We start from the raw sequence: 17,165 nt of genomic DNA, 5'->3' as shown, positions 1-17,165 counted from the left end.
AGGGTGGAAATGTACCGAGTTTGCTTCTATTTAAGCAGTTGGATTAAATGAGGTACTTTAAATGTTCAAAATATTGTTAGTATCAGCTAGTTTGTGGCAATTATGTAAGAAAGACTTGCTGGTATCTATTGAAGATGTGTACAATATGTTCCTAAATAATGCTTTTATTGGTCAGTTATCCTCACGTGTAGAGTTATCTCATGTTTGAAGATGCTCATAAATATATTAGAATGTCTATGAAGGGAGAGACTGGGATCTGTAAGTTCACCTTTACACTAGTTTCTATTGTCAAGTGACTAAAACAACTTATTCAGCTGAAAGAAAAATGAAAAAAAGGAATCTTAAGACATCTGCTTTCTGCCATATAGATGTTGATATCTACCTCCTCACAGAAAATGCAACTCTGGTTTGTCATTAGGAAGACTACAAGTTTGCAACCTTAGTTCATTCCTGGTAAGTAGGTAGATAATTGCATTGAATTTTATTTTTCTTATATTTGCTTCTTTTTCTTCTTTACTTGCTCTGATCCTTTGCTCTTCTTTTTTCCATGGCCTGATGGTTTATGCTGCATAATTGAGTTTTTTTTCTGATTAATGAAGAGAATCGCACTTCTGTAATTTCTATTCCTGTCTTTTGTTCGTAGTTCATTATATTTCAGATTGTTAGTTAGGCTCAGTTTGTTGATTACATCTTTTGCAAATGTTAAGTTTCTTCTGATTTCTTTTTCATATTAAAAATTTGTGGTTCCTATATTCTTATTTTGACCATGATTTTTGCTGATGGCTTACAAATTTTTTTAGCATCTTGCTATATTAGAAATAATAGAGGAGAATCCTTTTTTTTATTTTTTTTACCTGGGAGGCTTTTCCCCCACTTAACCTGCTTTAGAAATATTTGTTGATAAACCCTTTAGGAATTTGACTGGCAATGCGTAAGTAGTTACCGTGAAGATTTTGAAAATGTTCTTATATGCCACACAAATAGGGAGCAGCAAATTTGTGGCAAGTCTTGTGAGGTGGCTCTATCCAAGAAAGAAACATTTATATAAAAAACTAGTTGCCAGTAGCTTTTGTAAAGCTTTCATCTCTATTTATGACTTAGGAGGTAAAAAATAATGATGAATATGATATAGATTTTACATCACGAATCTGAAGCTCAGGGACCTCTATTATAAAGCTAACTCTCCCCACAGAAAATCCCATCTCTCTTTTTTTTTTTTTCAGGTTGTCCATGCATTTTGTTTTGCAGATTTCTCATACTTCAGTTTGTTACGACTTTTACAGAACTCTTTAGCTCTGAAACTTCAGTACCATGAGAAAAATCTCTTCTTTTGCACTTTGAAGTGATTTAAACTTAAAGCGTTGTTATTGAGTTCGCAGGTGAAAACCATTAATCAATTCAGGCTATAAGATGGAGGAAATAGCTGATTAAAGCATAGATACCAACGGGCAGAAGAGGCAAACTTGGAGCTCTAAAAAAATGAATGAAGCGGTCGCATATCTTTTTCATCACCTCAACATGTATTCTACAGTACTTTGTATGTAATTTGATTATTTTGTAAAAAGAAAAAAATTATTTATTTTGCTTTTACTGAGTTGCTTCCCTCGGTATGCTTGGAGTGCAAGAGGCAAAAGAAAGGCTGTTGAAAGATAAGGTGCATAATTGGCTATGCTGTTTTCTTTTTAAAAAAATTGTAGTGCTATTCTTGTTTGATATTAGTGAATTATATTTTTGGATATTTTTAGGTTAATTAAGTCTAAATATGTAGGGAATGCCTCTCCTAATTAATCTTTGTGCATTGTTAAATTGGTAGAAGTCTGTCTAACCTCATGGTCATATACAATATTTTCTAAAGAAAAAGTTACTTGGACTAACAATCAGCTCATGTTTATCAATCCATCCATTCAAGTTTTAGTTTAATAAGCCCTTGTCCACAGTGTTGGAGCCTTGATTCATTGTACCAACCCATAATGCTCAATGCTGGGCGTATTGTATCTATCAATAAGATAGTGATGCAATACTAAGGTTCAATGTGGCATAAGGGCTAAACCCGCCTGCGCTGGGAGGAACCAATCGGTTCTGCCTGGTATTATACTGACCCATATCACCTGGTTTTGCGTGGTATTATGGCTGATTGTAAAAGGGTCTCCTCACCTTGTGTAAGGGATGTACCCTACTGTAGCATATCATATATACCATGCTATATGAGTAAGAAACTAGGACGATACGAGGTACCAGTATCATACCTAGTATCGGCAAAGAAAGGATGAAGCTTCTGTTCAAACCATCACCTTCCCATATGCCATCGTAATTACTGCTGCTGCTGTTTATGATTAATGCTATTGTTGTTGTTGTGGTTGTTGTTTCATCTTTGTTTATTTCTTGAACATGTCCTTCTGGGCAAATGCATTCGTATTTTGTGTAGCTGTGATATGCTTTTTGTGCTTATTAATCAGGCGTTTGAATGCATTAGTTGTGAAGGCCACGATGAGTTAATTATTTTGGATAGTCTCTTTATTGAACCATCCATTCTTTCCCTGAAGGTGATATATAAGAAGACATTTCCTGTATCCGATTCTTTCTTTCATTAGTTCCTAAATATTGAAGTAATGTTAGGCAACTGCTTCACATATATATTATGTTATAGGTGCTTTTCAATGTTCACTGTGCATGGGACTAGGCTAGTTATATGTTGGAAGAACATGTTCTGTATCTACGTATCTATGGGGGATGAATCTTTCTATGTTAAGCTGGTGACAAATGACTGTGTCATACCTAAACCTACGAGTAACTCTAGTCCTTCATCCTGCTGTCTAATTTCTGCATATATGATTGTTGACATCGACATCATAAATTAGTATTTCATCTCATAGGATGTAGTGGAGATAATGCAGATTGCAGACTGATATCTTATTTGTTTGGATTTGTTTAATCTGTGACATCAGTAAAGGAATGCTGAAGAGGTCAGCCAAACTGATAGGCCTGGCATGGAGGGAGTGGTTGTTACCTAACAAGGTGGGAGTTATATGTACTTATGAAAGGGACATGAGGTTGTAATGTAGAAACTAGGGGATTTATGTGAATTTTCTTTAACTACAGATGTCTTTTGGTTGTATGTTCTTGCCCTTTTCTTTTCCTTCCGTCCATTTGATTCATTTGACCATGTTTGAGTGGTCCTTACACATTCACCTATGTGAATAGTTCTGGTGAGAAAAAATGCTCATTGGATGGCAACTATAATACTCCAGCTAGATTAAATTTTGTTTCCACTATAGTTTGCTGAAGAGTAAGATGCATGAAATCATATGCTTAAATCAGTGAAAGCTTCTAGTGTCCTTAAAAAAAAAAATTCCTTACAGATTAAACTCTGCCACCATGAACAACCTAGTCCCTGATATTGTTTGGTCGTCTACAATTGAATAAGATATACTGTTCCAAAGTTAAATTAGCTGAGACTAGCTTGGGTCTGGGAGTTTTACTAGAAAAGCTCCAAGATTCATCTTATATTACCATTCTTAACCTAACAGCTATTTTAGAAGCCACCTCTTGAGCAGTGAATGAGGTTCACTATTGAAAAAATGATTTTGAGAATAGACTGGTTAGCAAAAGCTTGCAATTCTGTAAACATGGGAAAACATGGTGTTGTGCATTGTAAGTCATGCTCGTTGAAAAAACATCTTTTATCTTCTGTTCTCATGTTATTCCAATATATGTTAGTATCTGCAGAATAGTTGGATGATGATCAGAGATATATTATTGATTCTGTTCCTTTAGACTACATTACGAGCTCTCAAAATTAAATATACCTTTCATGAGTTCATTTCAAGGTCATATATTTCTCACCTAACTTCTTGATGATCTTGTGAAACGATGTTGTCCACCATCTGAACGTGTATAGTGCTCGCATCAAATTTCTAATGTAAACAACGTATAGTTGCCTGACAGGACAGATAATGCTGGCCTTGATTGATAAAGTCTGAAAAGTCATTGAGATAATGGGACAACTAATCTAGTTAGCAAAGATTAAGTCTGACATCCCGGCAAGGATTCAAGCGAAGTTTGGTAGGTGGACTGTAGAGTAAGGAACTCTGAAGTTATCAGACCTAAGAAAACTTCTATAAGAGTTAACAAGTTCTTTGAAAAAAAAAAGAAGGATCAAATCTTCAATAATATCAATCACTTATTTCAATTAAAACTTTATTTATTTATTATCTAAATTGTTGTTTCTGCATGTGTGTGAATAGCTGGACTGGAACCTAGGTTCAGGTTTCACTTCAGATAAAAGGTGCACACAGGATGGTGACCTGGGGTTGGTAGGTGGGGACTGGAGGGGGCACAATCTAGTATTCTAGTGTGTCTGGGACTATTCTATTAGAAGGCACAAACTGGTTGACTTGTCGCTTTCCAATGCACAATTACATGTTCAAACAGCTAGTTTCAAGAAGGCTTCTTAATGTTAGGAAGATATCATTTCTTTCCTACATTTTGTCTTCTGATTAATCCCAGTTAAAGTCTGAGAAAATTTTTCCATCCTTCAAGATTGTGCAATGGGGAAATTAGGATGTTGTCCCTTCAATTTGGAAAGTAACTCTGCAACCTGCGGTTAATACCTGGAGTAACAAGAACATCTTTTAGTGGAAAGGGCACACCATTTGATATATACTTTTATATATCAACCTTTTATTTTGTGGCATTTGAAGAGATTGTCCTAGCAATAGAAAAATCTTTCATTATGATGTCTAAAACTATCCAAGATTATTCAAAGCCTTCATGATGAACTGAAAGTTAAGCCATAAGGTATTGGGTCCACAGATCTTATGTTTTGCTGTCCAGATCTGTGTTAGGACGTATCTGGACACGAAATTCCAAATAGTTGGTTCAAAAAGATGGTTGTAAGGTTCTTAAGGCTCCTAGATATTTTGTAAAACATGGGTTAATGTGAGGACAAGTCAATAAAATGGTACTGAAAACAAAAAGTCTACTTTATCATTTTCAGTCAAATCATATGAAATGTTTGTTAACAACAGGGGATACTAACAGAAATTAAAACATTTTCCTGCGAACCACATCAAGTGGGTGCACAAATTTCATAAAATTCTAATTGAAAATGCTCATATTCGTGTTTCTCCTCAACCACTTCTGAAAATAGCTCATTGAGCAAACCCAACATGCCCCTATAAGTGAAACTGTGGATGATAAGTAACTCTTGGCTTTGCACACTAATGACTGAAATCATAAAGAATTTGTTACTAACTTCTAAGCCAGCTTTAAATCAAAGCCATAATTGAAATGCTTTAACTAAATTAGATACTAAACTATCACTATAGCTTATTTTCATGTTATCCCTTCATATTCTTTGTCATCTGATATGCTTTTGTTGCAAAGTTCCCTTCTTTTTGAAAACTCATCATCAATTTGAAATCTTCTGAAGGATAGTCTTGCCAGCTTATGATAAACCCCCATCTTATGTAGCTCGTTTTGGATGTTCAATTTGAATGGCATACCACCGTGCACCAATGGTCTTCAAACCATCCAATCAAATGAAAGTCGAAAAATTAGCATCCGCTTAGATCTGCTTAGGGGCATGGGCCTCCAGGATATCCTTGGGTAAGGATTATAAGAGAAATTTGAGGAGACTTGGTTTACAAATCAATTATCGATGTCAAAGGTATTTCAAGGCAGATATCATGATCCCATGAAACTACAAGTTGATCAAATATAAATTCTCATTCTTGTAACTTGTTTTTCATGTTCAACTCATCAATTACATTTTAAGTAGTTGGATCTTTCTATTATGCATGTAAAAGAGCCAAGCTCGAGTGAGCTGGACTGTGCTCATGCTTGTCTTATATTACAATCCAATCAAGCTTAACTAGTCTGAAGCCAAACATGAGTGATTCACGGTTGGTTCATTGAAAGGATATATAATGAAAGCCTGAGTTCCTTAAAGAATTAAACATTGATTTAGGGGGATTTCTACCTACTATGGATTCGAGAACTTTAGATGTTCATGGAAGTGCAGGCAAAATTTTGAAGGGTCAAGGTTTCAGTCAGATCTTACAACATATCTGCTGCAGATCCAACACCAACTACAGATGATGATAAGGGTAACTAAAGGAACAAAGAAGAGAGGGTGAAAATAAATGGATCTTCCAGAACCATGTTAAATGCATCCTTCACTTTTCTTTCATATAGACATGCAATGTACAAACTTGTGTGATTCCTTGATCTCCTTGTAAAACAACTTCATCCCGCTATAAACTGACAAGTAAATAAATATAAGGGTGATTTATGCAAATTAAAGCTTTTGTTGCAGACCGCATTGAAAATTGAACCCATAAACTAAATTCCTAAAGTCAATTTCAATTCAAATCCAAGAATAAAAAAAATAATTTTTAAAGAATTTTGTATTATCCTTGCATATTTCATACATCTTGGTCACTGCATCGTTGTTGAATATCATCTAGTGTGTTCTTGCATCACTTTAGTCCTTTTTACATCAGTGGATCCTCAAAACAAAATTCCATCTAAAACTTGTTTCCTTATATTCGAAGCTTTAGTATATAGAGATTTGTTGCAGACATATAGAACTGTACCATAAAGAGTGTCTAATGCACAGCAGTAGCTATGAATTTATATTCTGCGATTGACAAGAAGGATGAATGAGAGAACTTGGTGTTAAAATGGTGGGTGGAATTCAACAGAATATGTTACATCTTTTGAAGATTAGTTTTGGAGGAAACATAGAATGTCAAAAATTGCATCAGATTTTATGGTGCGTAAAATGGCATACTGCTCTAGATAAGTGTCTGATACATCAAAATATAACTGTTGTTTGATTACATCAGGATAGTCATTAGTCCAGAGAAACTTTTCACGCAGCCTTCTGCAGAAATTGGCTGCCTTATTGGCACCCATATTGGCTTCTTGGAAGGTAGGTTGAAGCCTGACTGCATGGAAATCAGCCGTCCTGCAGTCATGGAGGATGACTGAAAGATGTCAGAGGCCTGTCATTCATTATATAAGAGCTGTCCAAGGGAATAAATTGAAGCTTGACTGACTGGAAATCAACCGTTCTGCAGTCATGGAGGACTGAAAGATATCAGGGGCCTGTCATTCATTATATGAGCCGTCCAAGGGAAAGACTGTAGGCACACTCCACAGTAAGATGATGGTGGTGGATTGTTAGTGTTCATGAAAACATGAACTAAGAACAGATCTTTTCTGCTCCTCATGGGAGGGTAACTGCATCAGCATACAAACATTCATACGCTAGTGCTCTGTTGTTGCATTTCATTTATGTGGCAAGTATCATGAAACATGCACTACACTTCTCACATACTTTGAGAGTTCTGGATATCTGGCAGGTACCAAACTTTTGAGTGTTTACAGGTTCCAGTATATTATAGGGCATATTCCCATATTTCAACCTGTAATGTTAAGCGATGGTCCTAAGAGCTCCTGAAAAGGTAGTGGTGCTTAAAATAGGTTACTTCTATAACTTTTGATAATTTACTGGCTCCAGAATAGTATAGGGCATATTCTGATGTTCCAACCTGTAATGTTTTGTGGTGGTCCTATGAGCTCCTGAAATGGGAGTTGGTGCTTAAAATAGGTTACTTCTATTAAATGGATGAAACAGGTTGTATCAGTTGTGCCTCCTGCTTACTTTTTGCGACTCCATGACTACTTCAAGATGCCACGTGGAAGAACAATGTGCAATGGGAGTTGGAGATTATAACATACATTTTAAGATAATGTCGCAAAGAATGCTGTAAGCATATTTCTACTTCATTTTGCCTTCATATTCTAATTTTATATATACATTTTTTTTGTCTCATGCCTCTGTTTGTTTCTAGATGTTCTGTGAAAATTTTAAGAGACTTTATCATGCCCATTTTGCCAAGTCCAGAGAAAAAAGCTCTCTGAACCCCTTGCAGGAAATTATGCAACGTATGAGGTACCTGCTATTATGGTGATGGAACCCAGCTTCAGATTGTAATTGAAACTTGACAAATTCGGTACCATTTAGGAAAGGTTTTGAGTTTTGATGTTGAAAATTATCACTTCCCTGCAGATCAGCAAAATGCATCTGAAATCTCTATGAAAGTGGAGGAACATGCTGAAACAAGTGGTGTTTTTTTTCTTTTGGTATCCAGGTGCAACGTGGTTCTCCGTTCTCAGATGCTGCATTCTTGTAAACGTCGACCATAAGGAAAATCTTCCAGCCCAATGAACCCAGCAGTACAATTGGAATCCATCAAACACAATCGCCTCTTTGATAGCTTATACAATGACAACGAGCTTCCTGGATGAAATAAATGATGCTGCAATAGATTCGTAATTGGTGGCTTTGTTCCAGCACTATTTGGGGCCTTTGTACCTATCAAGAATGACTAGGAATTTATTAACATGGATTCAGCTCTGGTCCATTATTTCCCTCAATAATAATGAGGACGACTAGGTATTTATATGTTTATGTTTATTTCAGTTTTTTCTTGGCTGCAAATCAGACTGTTGAATGTGAAGTGATATTCCTGTTTTTATGTGGTTCATTGTTGACATTAACAGTCCATGTGGATTTGCTTCATCATTTATATTGGTGAACAATCCTTTGGGCTCGAATACACTTTATTAAATTAGTGAACTAGCCCTCAGATTCTGAATGTGTCCGCTGGATGTTCTTCTTATAGTATAATTCCGTGGTGAGTGCTGAGTATGCATTGATTTTGAAGCTCTAGAAGAAAAAAGGTTCTCCTTTGGCCACTAGAAAGTAGTGAAGCTTTGAATGATGTTTCCTGTGATTGATGCTTTGTAAACACCTCAAGATATCCATACTTTTCTATAACTTGGTTTCAAGCGGTCAAGTTTCTGTTTTTTCTTCAGTCCTTATCTACTCTTCCAGACTTTAATGTATTTATCACACATCATGTTGGGTTTGGGATGTATTTAATGTTAATTTGATATAGTTGTGGTTTCGTAACAAAAAAAAAAAAAAAAAGAAAAAAGCTTTGTAACTTTCTTCTCTCAAAAACTATGTAACTTTTATCTCAAAAACTATTGTCTATGTCAGCAGTTAATGCTGGCATTTTATCTACAAATATACTTTTGGTGTGCCTCTTGCGATCTCACGAGGAAAAATGAAATCAGTTCGAAGGTTTTCGTACATGGTTTGGAAGTTACCTCGAAAGAAATCAGTTTCCCCCACCAAGAACGCACTGAAAATTCCAAGATTCGTTATCTAGGCGACCAAACAGGATCTAAATATAACAGGATCTAAATATGCAAAAGTTGGGTTCATTTCAAGTTCAGCTATTTGGGTCTTTCGATCCTTGTGTTGGTATTGTGGGGGATATACGTAGTAAATAAAATGAGATGATTAATCATTAAATGCTAATAACAGGAGGCCTCACCAGAGTTTCTTAGCCATGGCCCTACACAAAGGGCGAGAGAATCCAGTAATCAGATGGCATCCCTTGCGAATAAGCCGACTATTTTAGTCCACCTGTTGTGGATGTCAGCCTTTTTTAGGAAAACTTTCTGAGGAAATATTCTTTTATCGGAGGAATATGGGTTCTCAGGATTCCTCGATAACCTCTTCCAAAGATTCTCTCCTCTTTCATGAGAGGAGATGAGCGTTCGTATATGTCAATAACTTGAGCTTCTGGTTAAGCATGCAAATGTTTTTTAATAAATAAATAAGGACTACCTACAAACCAATGAAACTGAAGGTAAGACCCTGATATCAATATTTCTACTCAAGCGTTTTCATTAAAAAAAAAAAAAAAAAGTATGCAGACGTTGGACAAGAACCTAGAGAAGGTCCTGCAATTCTAGTTTAACTTCTCTAAGCTGCCTTCAGACGGAGAAGATCCGATTCTTCAGTTTTGGACGTTCTTTAGGGGTAATAGCCGATCCTTTGCAAATTGGGCACCAATTCTTCAGCCCAAGCCACTGATGGATGCAGGCCACATGATAGCGATGCTCGCATGTCAAATTGCCCACCTCCTCCCCACGACATACTCTTCCTGAAAGGAAACAGCAGATCATCCAATTTAGAGAAGAGGTACTGCAACATTCTATCACTCAGCATCTACCTAAATGCTGATAAAGAAAGGAAAAAAAAAAAAACCAAACATACTGTTTTGCGAGCAATTTTTTGTTTAATCTGCTCAAGTTCTTTTGAGCTACGGCAATGCATCATGCAATATGATCAAGCACTACTATGAGCCGATTTAAAGCAAAAATATGTGTTACAATCAACCCACTATCAGCGTGCCTGTTATAGCAGATCAGCACAACCTGGTTTTAATTAAAGATCAACTAGAAGGCACGGAGTCTATAGTTGTGATATTGGGTAAGGATATATGGAAAGCTAGTATCACATGGGTCACACACAATGACAGAGCTCCAATCACCGCAAAGTTCCAAGATCAATCAGTAGTTGATGAAAGAAGCACCAAATGCCAGGGCCGATCTGGAATGCACCAATGCAGACATTGTATCAATTCATATCGAATGAATAACCTTCATGACTTTGTGATGAACATCAGGCATATCAAATGGGCAAAGGTTATTAATCCGTAAAATGTCCTGCCCGCTCTTTGTCAAAATAAGAACCTAAAGGAGCTTTTACAACGCAACAAATCCATAACAATATTTTCTATATCAAAAATTAATTTCATAGCATGTCAGTGAACAGCATAAGTACCTGGCAGATGCTGCATTTGGTTTCATCACCAGAGCCAGTGATTCCCGAAACTTCAGAAGCAGGAGTGTATAAGCTTCTCTTGAGACATTCCGACAATTGGTCCTTTGAAAGCCCTGTGTTTACAGTTCCCATTTTCTCCTCCAGGGCTAGCAGTTCCTGTTCGCCAAACATTATTGAGCTTCTCAGAACAATACAGGGAAAAGGAAGATAAAAGTTCAGTAACATTCTAAACTTAAGGACAACCTTTACACAGACCATTAGTATCAAAATATTTATACGGGTCGATAAAAACTAAAATTATCACTTCAGTAAATGGGAAGAACTTTATCAATTATAGAATAATGACTATTCAGCAGTTATGCTATCCAAAACGTATGCATGTTTTTTGACTGTTCAATACACACTTCAGGCAGAATGGCAAAAGAAAGGACACGCCAAAATAGAAAAGAACTTATTGGTCATGCGTTGGAGCATGGATTGATTCACAGAAGATAATAGAAAAGAACTAATTTCACTAGTTACTACTCTTTGCAAAAGATTTTTTCGGATTTTTCCAGGCAAAATGAACAAGAAAACACGTGCGCACGTGCACACATACCCAAAAAAACCCATATTCTCTATTGGAATGACACATGGATACAAGATGCATGTCTGAACTCTAGATGCAATTGGCTGATAAAGAATGTACCTCATAGGACATATTGTCAATGTCCATTCTCATGTCCCTGTGCCGATCACTGAAGCTAACGCCTGCTGAGAATAAAGTTGTCTCTAGCACCGATAATTGCTGCAAGAGAATAAAATCTCATTTAGTTAATTTAGTTAACAAACAAAAATAAGATGTGGGGAATTAGAACACAGATCAACAACCTCCGGTGTTAATTCCTCGCCTCGTTCAATCCTCTCTAAAGCCAACAATACCTGCAATGTTTATGTGTCATAAGTCGAGCTTCAAACTCAAATTCTCAGACTCCATTGTGCAGTCATCACACAATTACTGTATATATAGCAATTTTGAAAAACTAATTTAATCTTTACGAAACAGGAAAAAGAAAAATGATTTTATCCATGAATCCTTTCTGAAATAATTCTAGCAGAATTCTGGGGTGAAAAAAGAAAATATTGATTCCATCAAATAACCGTGCACAGCTGAAGTATATGACAAGGTATGGCTGTTCCAGAATTGGGAAAAGACCTCATCAATTCTGTCCATGTTGAAGCGTCTGTAGCTGCCTCTATCTCCCAAAGAGCCCTGGAGAATATTTGTGCTCCCATCTTCAGGACAAGAAACCATTCTACTTCGAGCAGTCCTGCTACTTGAACCTCGATGTTCAGATGAATTAAGCGAGACATTTGGCAACTCTGTGGAAGTTGATCGTGATGAGGTTTCCAGATCAGCGTCTGAGATAGAAACTTGATTCTGCTGTGGTGGAGCGATCACGACAGGCTCATGTACTGGAAGGGTATTACCAACCCCTTGCTCAGACAGCCTTGTTCTAGCATCCCCAGTAGAAGTTACACGTGTTCTAACTGAAGCTGCATCATCCCTGCTGGAAGGTCTGCTCCTGATATTTAACAAAGTTTGTCGATGTATTCGATGTTCTGGAAGAGATCGACTTAAGCCAGAAATGCCTGTATGTGTAGAACCTGAATATCTTCCAGCTGAGGGGCCACTTGTGCCCTCGTCTTTGGCAGCAGAATTCGCTCCACGAGAGAATTCTGATACTGATGGAAGAACATCTGATACTGATGTGCAAATTAGACTTTTAAGACCACACTTATGTGCCTCTATACCCAGACCTTGTGGAGCAGGGCTAGCAGCATTCCCAAAGTTTCTAGATGCATAAGTAGAATGCCGGTAAAAGGATCTTGAAGAAACAGTCTGATTGCCCGAACCAAAATTATGGTTAATTTGATCATGTGATTTTGAACTCGATGCGATGGTGCAGCGACCTGGCGAGTCTGATCTGTTTGTAGATACCCGTTCAAGAATTGGCAAATCCGGCAGTAACATCTGAATGCCAACTTTTGTGGGATTGGATTTTGAACATTCTGAATCTTCTAGCTCCCATGATTTGTCTATGAAATGCTGTGTATTGTGCCTCTGAATCTCCAATATTCCCTTGGGTGTTACTGCTTTCTGCTATAACCTTCTCTCGTTGTAATGTTTGCTTCTGTCGTTCATGGAAAGACTTTTGGTAGCTGCTATATGAAGATAATGATTTAGAAGAGCTTCCTGCAATGGTCTTATCGCTCGCAGAGCAAAAAGTAGCCTTTACATATCTGGCTTTTTCTAGGTCACCAATTTGGGTCCCTTTCATGGAATTAAGGCTGGTGCTGCATCCTAATCTGTCGCAATCTTGAATGCTTCTATCCTCATGGTTTTGATCTATAAAAACAATGCCGACCCTTTACGAGAAAAATCATGCCCTCCAGCAGCTTTCTCAACCACAAATTCATCCATTTCAAAATCAAAATTTGGAGATAAGCATCGCAAATTTCAATACTCTAGCACAGGATGGTTCCTCAGAGCTGCAAATGGTAATTCAAAGTTGTGAAGAAAGAGCAGAAATGGAAAATTCTAATTATGCAAGAAAAATAGTCACAATAAAGAAAAGAAATACAAGTAGGAGTGCATAACGGTATTGCAAAAACATGGACTCTGGGTCCAATAGGGAAAAGGGTAGAGAGTCACATGTTGCAACAAATAATCAGAAAGGAGGACCCTGGAACGAGCAAATGTCTCATAAGCATTGTAAAAACAGTGCTTGCAAATGAGGGAAAGAAGAGGGAAAAAACTACAAAACCAATAGTTAAAAGAGAGAAGTGAACCAAGAAAAGAATCATAATTAAAATAAAATATCTGAAAATAAAACAAATAAACAAAGAAATCATATCTTCTATTTTATGTTGCATACCTGAAGCATAACCAAAAAAGAACATAAATCTTGTGAGCATAAGTCAATCTAATACACCGTATGATGAAGTCAAATCTCCTTTTTGCCGATAAGTTTGTCACGCTTTCTCTTCTGCCCCCAAAGTCTTAAATAGACTGATATATCTAATATGATAGAGAGCTCCAGTCAATTTATTACTTTTACAGCTAGGCAGGAGCAATTTGGTGATTAAAAAAAATGAAGGTGATTGAGAAAATAGGATAAAGGTAAGCAAATTCAGTTGGATGTACAACCAAAACTATAGTATTGGTTGGCAAACTACATGCGGCAGGATACATAGATTTCAAGCATGAGAGACAAAACAAACATTTTAGAAAAATATTCATTGTACTTTCTTGAAATCTGAAGACTTTCGGATATCCAAGCTCATCCTCCAAAAACTTTATATAGCAAGACATGACATCATCCCAGATAATGACATGATGGATCCAACTAGTAGATGTATCAAACATATATGATAAGAAGGGAAGCATTTTGTGCCATTGTTACAATGTGGAATTTATTTGCAGAAGTTTCTACATTTCAAGTGGGCATCACTGTAGTTGTTAATACATTGACGCCTTGCTATCATTACACTTTTATGTGTTAATGCCAATGGGAAAAAAATACAGATCTTCTCTGGACTGCCGCAAATCATCAAGAAAACACAGCATTGAGATATCCAGACAATGAAACAGTGTGAAATTTCTAATGTTGGTGAAACATGACTTCAAGGAAAAAATATGTCAGATCGAACCCCCATCTACATGTGTTCACTTGGCATAGTATTTGCACTCCTATAAGCGAAAAATATATATTAATCTATAATAGAGCAGACACAGCATAATATATAGAGATCACAATAACTGTCAAAGGTGAAAAAACACAGAACCATAGATAAAAAAGGAACAAAATTTAAGTTTCTAAAGGAGCTCATATATCCGATCTTGTACCGTCGTGAGAAAACATAACTCTAATTCAGGAATATGTTGGGATGGTTTCTTTGATTCTTTCCAAGATGCCAACTTAGATGTCAGAATCTTTGATCAAGCAATGAAAAAATTTATCCAAAAAGCCATACATCTCAAAGGATCAGCCAGAATGATACAACATTAACATATCCAGGAGGCCATGCATCTCAAAGAATCAAAACTCCCCTTCCCTAGTTGTTCATGGATGATTGACAAACAGAACAGATTGCCCAAAAAAAAAAAAAAAAAAGACTTTTTTCTTTTAAGAAATCAAACTCCAGCGAGGATCGCTAATGACGAAGAAAAATCATCACCTCGCCGAGAAGAGGAAACACAACAAAATCCAATAAGGTGATAGACCAAACAAACATAAAATGGAACAGAAACCATCAAGGTCGCGCATATATCCAATCATCCACAAAAGGGAAAGGTATATTACATGACGTGACAGAAACCTGAGAAAAGAAATGCAACCCAAAGCTCTGATATGTTCCAAAAGGTGGAAGTCCCATATTTAGCAGAGCTTTGAGCTATTCTCACTACATCCACAATCACACGTCATATATTCGATCAAAAAGGTCGCGATTTGAGGCGAAGAAGAGACTCTAACCATCAAAATTCCACAAGACCTGAACCAAAGATCCGACCTGTCAAACGAAAGCTGGAATTTTTCCGATAGAAGAGATCAAAAACCGATCAAACAGTGTGAAAAAGGAAGAAAAATACCGCCTTTTGCGTCATATCTTTCGGTGGCGGCGTTTTCGACACGCAAGAGGAGAGCCGAAAGCCGTCGCTCCGCAGAAAGAGAGACAGAGAGAGATAAGGCGAAGAGACGTGCTCGACAAATGCGATACGAGGCTTAAATACTCCCCCACACAACAAATTCCAGGGGGATGAAACGCGGAGCAGCCAAAACAGAACACCAGAGAGATCGAATCCCGGTTTTACGATCTGAGCCGAGATTAAGGGAGATAGGGACGGGGATTACTGTGGTCGTTAGCCCACGCATTCGTGGACCGCACACGGGATCTTCTACTTTCCTTCAATCACGCTTTTATTTTTATTTTTTTGGGTATTGATTGAAAAGATCCAATTTTGATGCTATTTTCACCGAGTAAACGTGATATCATCACACGGTTCAGCTCCAGAAACGACCCAGCTAAAAATCTTTGCGTCGCTTCTTTTGGAAAAGGCCAAAATTTCCTTCTCTGTTTCTTTCACGGTCCATGCGCCGGTGAGGGTATCGAATAAGAGAAAGTAGGGGGACAAAAACAAAAAGATCGATAAGAATCTTTCGAATGGAGTGGAATCATTAATGGTTCTTCTGCGTTAATTGCTGCTACCGAACCACGATGTAATAGGAACAAAGTGAGCCCTTTCACCGATTCGTTTCGATCTCTCCTGCTTTAATGTGTGTGTGTTTGTATATATATGTATGTATGTATTGTCACCGAGCAGATTCTCTTCTGCCGATCTTTGTCCTTGAGCTTATCCATCATGTTCCTAGTATTTGGCTTGAGGAGGAGAAAGGAGAAAAAAAGTTAACATGTATCAGAATTAAAACAGAGCCGAGAGAGTTTAATTGATTTTCTAGTTTGATTAAAGAATGTTGGTGCAGAATTCTATCGAAGTCAGAGAAGCTGGAGCTGGGATGATCGCGGCCGCGCCGGAACTGCAAAGAAAGTTTAAATCGAGTTAGGGGTGCTCCGACAAGATTCTCGATGCTCAAGTCAGTATCTGCTTCAACAGAAATGGAGTGCTCGAGTGAAAATTTTGACAGAATTTCGAGATAGAGTTACCAGCTTCTAGAAGAACGTATCTGGGGGTCCTTATTTATAGATAGAGGTGTGACTGACCGACAGCGACATCTGTAACCGTCTGGTAGTGGATCACTCAGAGCCGCATGGAGTTTGTTACGGAGAATAGTGACGTCAGGGGTTGTTCAGGGCCACGTGGAGCTAGTCACGGAAAGTGGAGTGGTATCCGTTGTCGGGACTTGCTAGAGAGAGGTGGGGCTGTATGGAATCCGTTGCAGCGAGTGGAGTGGGATGACAGTTTTTGTCGTGGCTTGTCAGAGAGTGGTGGAACCGTGTGGAATCCGTTGCAGCGAGTGGAGTAAGGTAGTGGCCCTTGTTGTGGCTTGCCAGAGAGTTTGGATCCATCGGCTGAAGCTCGGCTGGGATGCTTGATGGAGCAGAATAGCTCTTTACATCGTCGTTATAGGAGAGGCTCGGATGTTCCGAGGTCGCTGACGAATCTACTGTTGTCGGACACTTCGGGTGCTGACGTTTCAGGCGAGAGTCACCTGCTGTAGGAGCTCGGACGGAGATTTTTGTTGACGAAGTCCGGAGAAGTCCGTCTGGGATTTATCTGATGCGGAAGCTCATCTGAAGATCGTCCGTCGGGGAAGTCCGATTTTATGGGGAGCCTGGTAGGAGGTCGGCCGGCGATGGACTTCGGATAGCGTTGGGGAGGCTCGGCAGACATCAGAGGTGATCGGCTATCGCAGGGACCTAGTTGCTGGAGCTCATCCGTCATAGAAGCTCG

The 17,165-nt window shown here is 37.9% G+C and overlaps 1 non-coding gene across 1 annotated transcript; it reads right to left on the bottom strand.

Annotated features, from left to right (window-relative positions):
* Positions 1-10,043: 10,043 nt before the first annotated feature.
* Positions 10,044-13,243, bottom strand: LOC105050815 (uncharacterized). The gene is made up of 5 exons (XR_012143252.1): positions 11,907-13,243; positions 11,582-11,632; positions 11,400-11,498; positions 10,712-10,867; positions 10,044-10,620 (listed from the first exon to the last, which is right to left on the bottom strand). It is a non-coding gene; the product is annotated as an uncharacterized protein (transcript).
* Between the last annotated feature and the right edge of the window lie 3,922 nt (positions 13,244-17,165).

Source organism: Elaeis guineensis, chromosome 8 (assembly GCF_000442705.2).
Source record: "Elaeis guineensis isolate ETL-2024a chromosome 8, EG11, whole genome shotgun sequence".
NCBI lineage: Eukaryota > Viridiplantae > Streptophyta > Magnoliopsida > Arecales > Arecaceae > Elaeis > Elaeis guineensis.
This window is presented reverse-complemented; position numbering and strand designations above follow the sequence as displayed.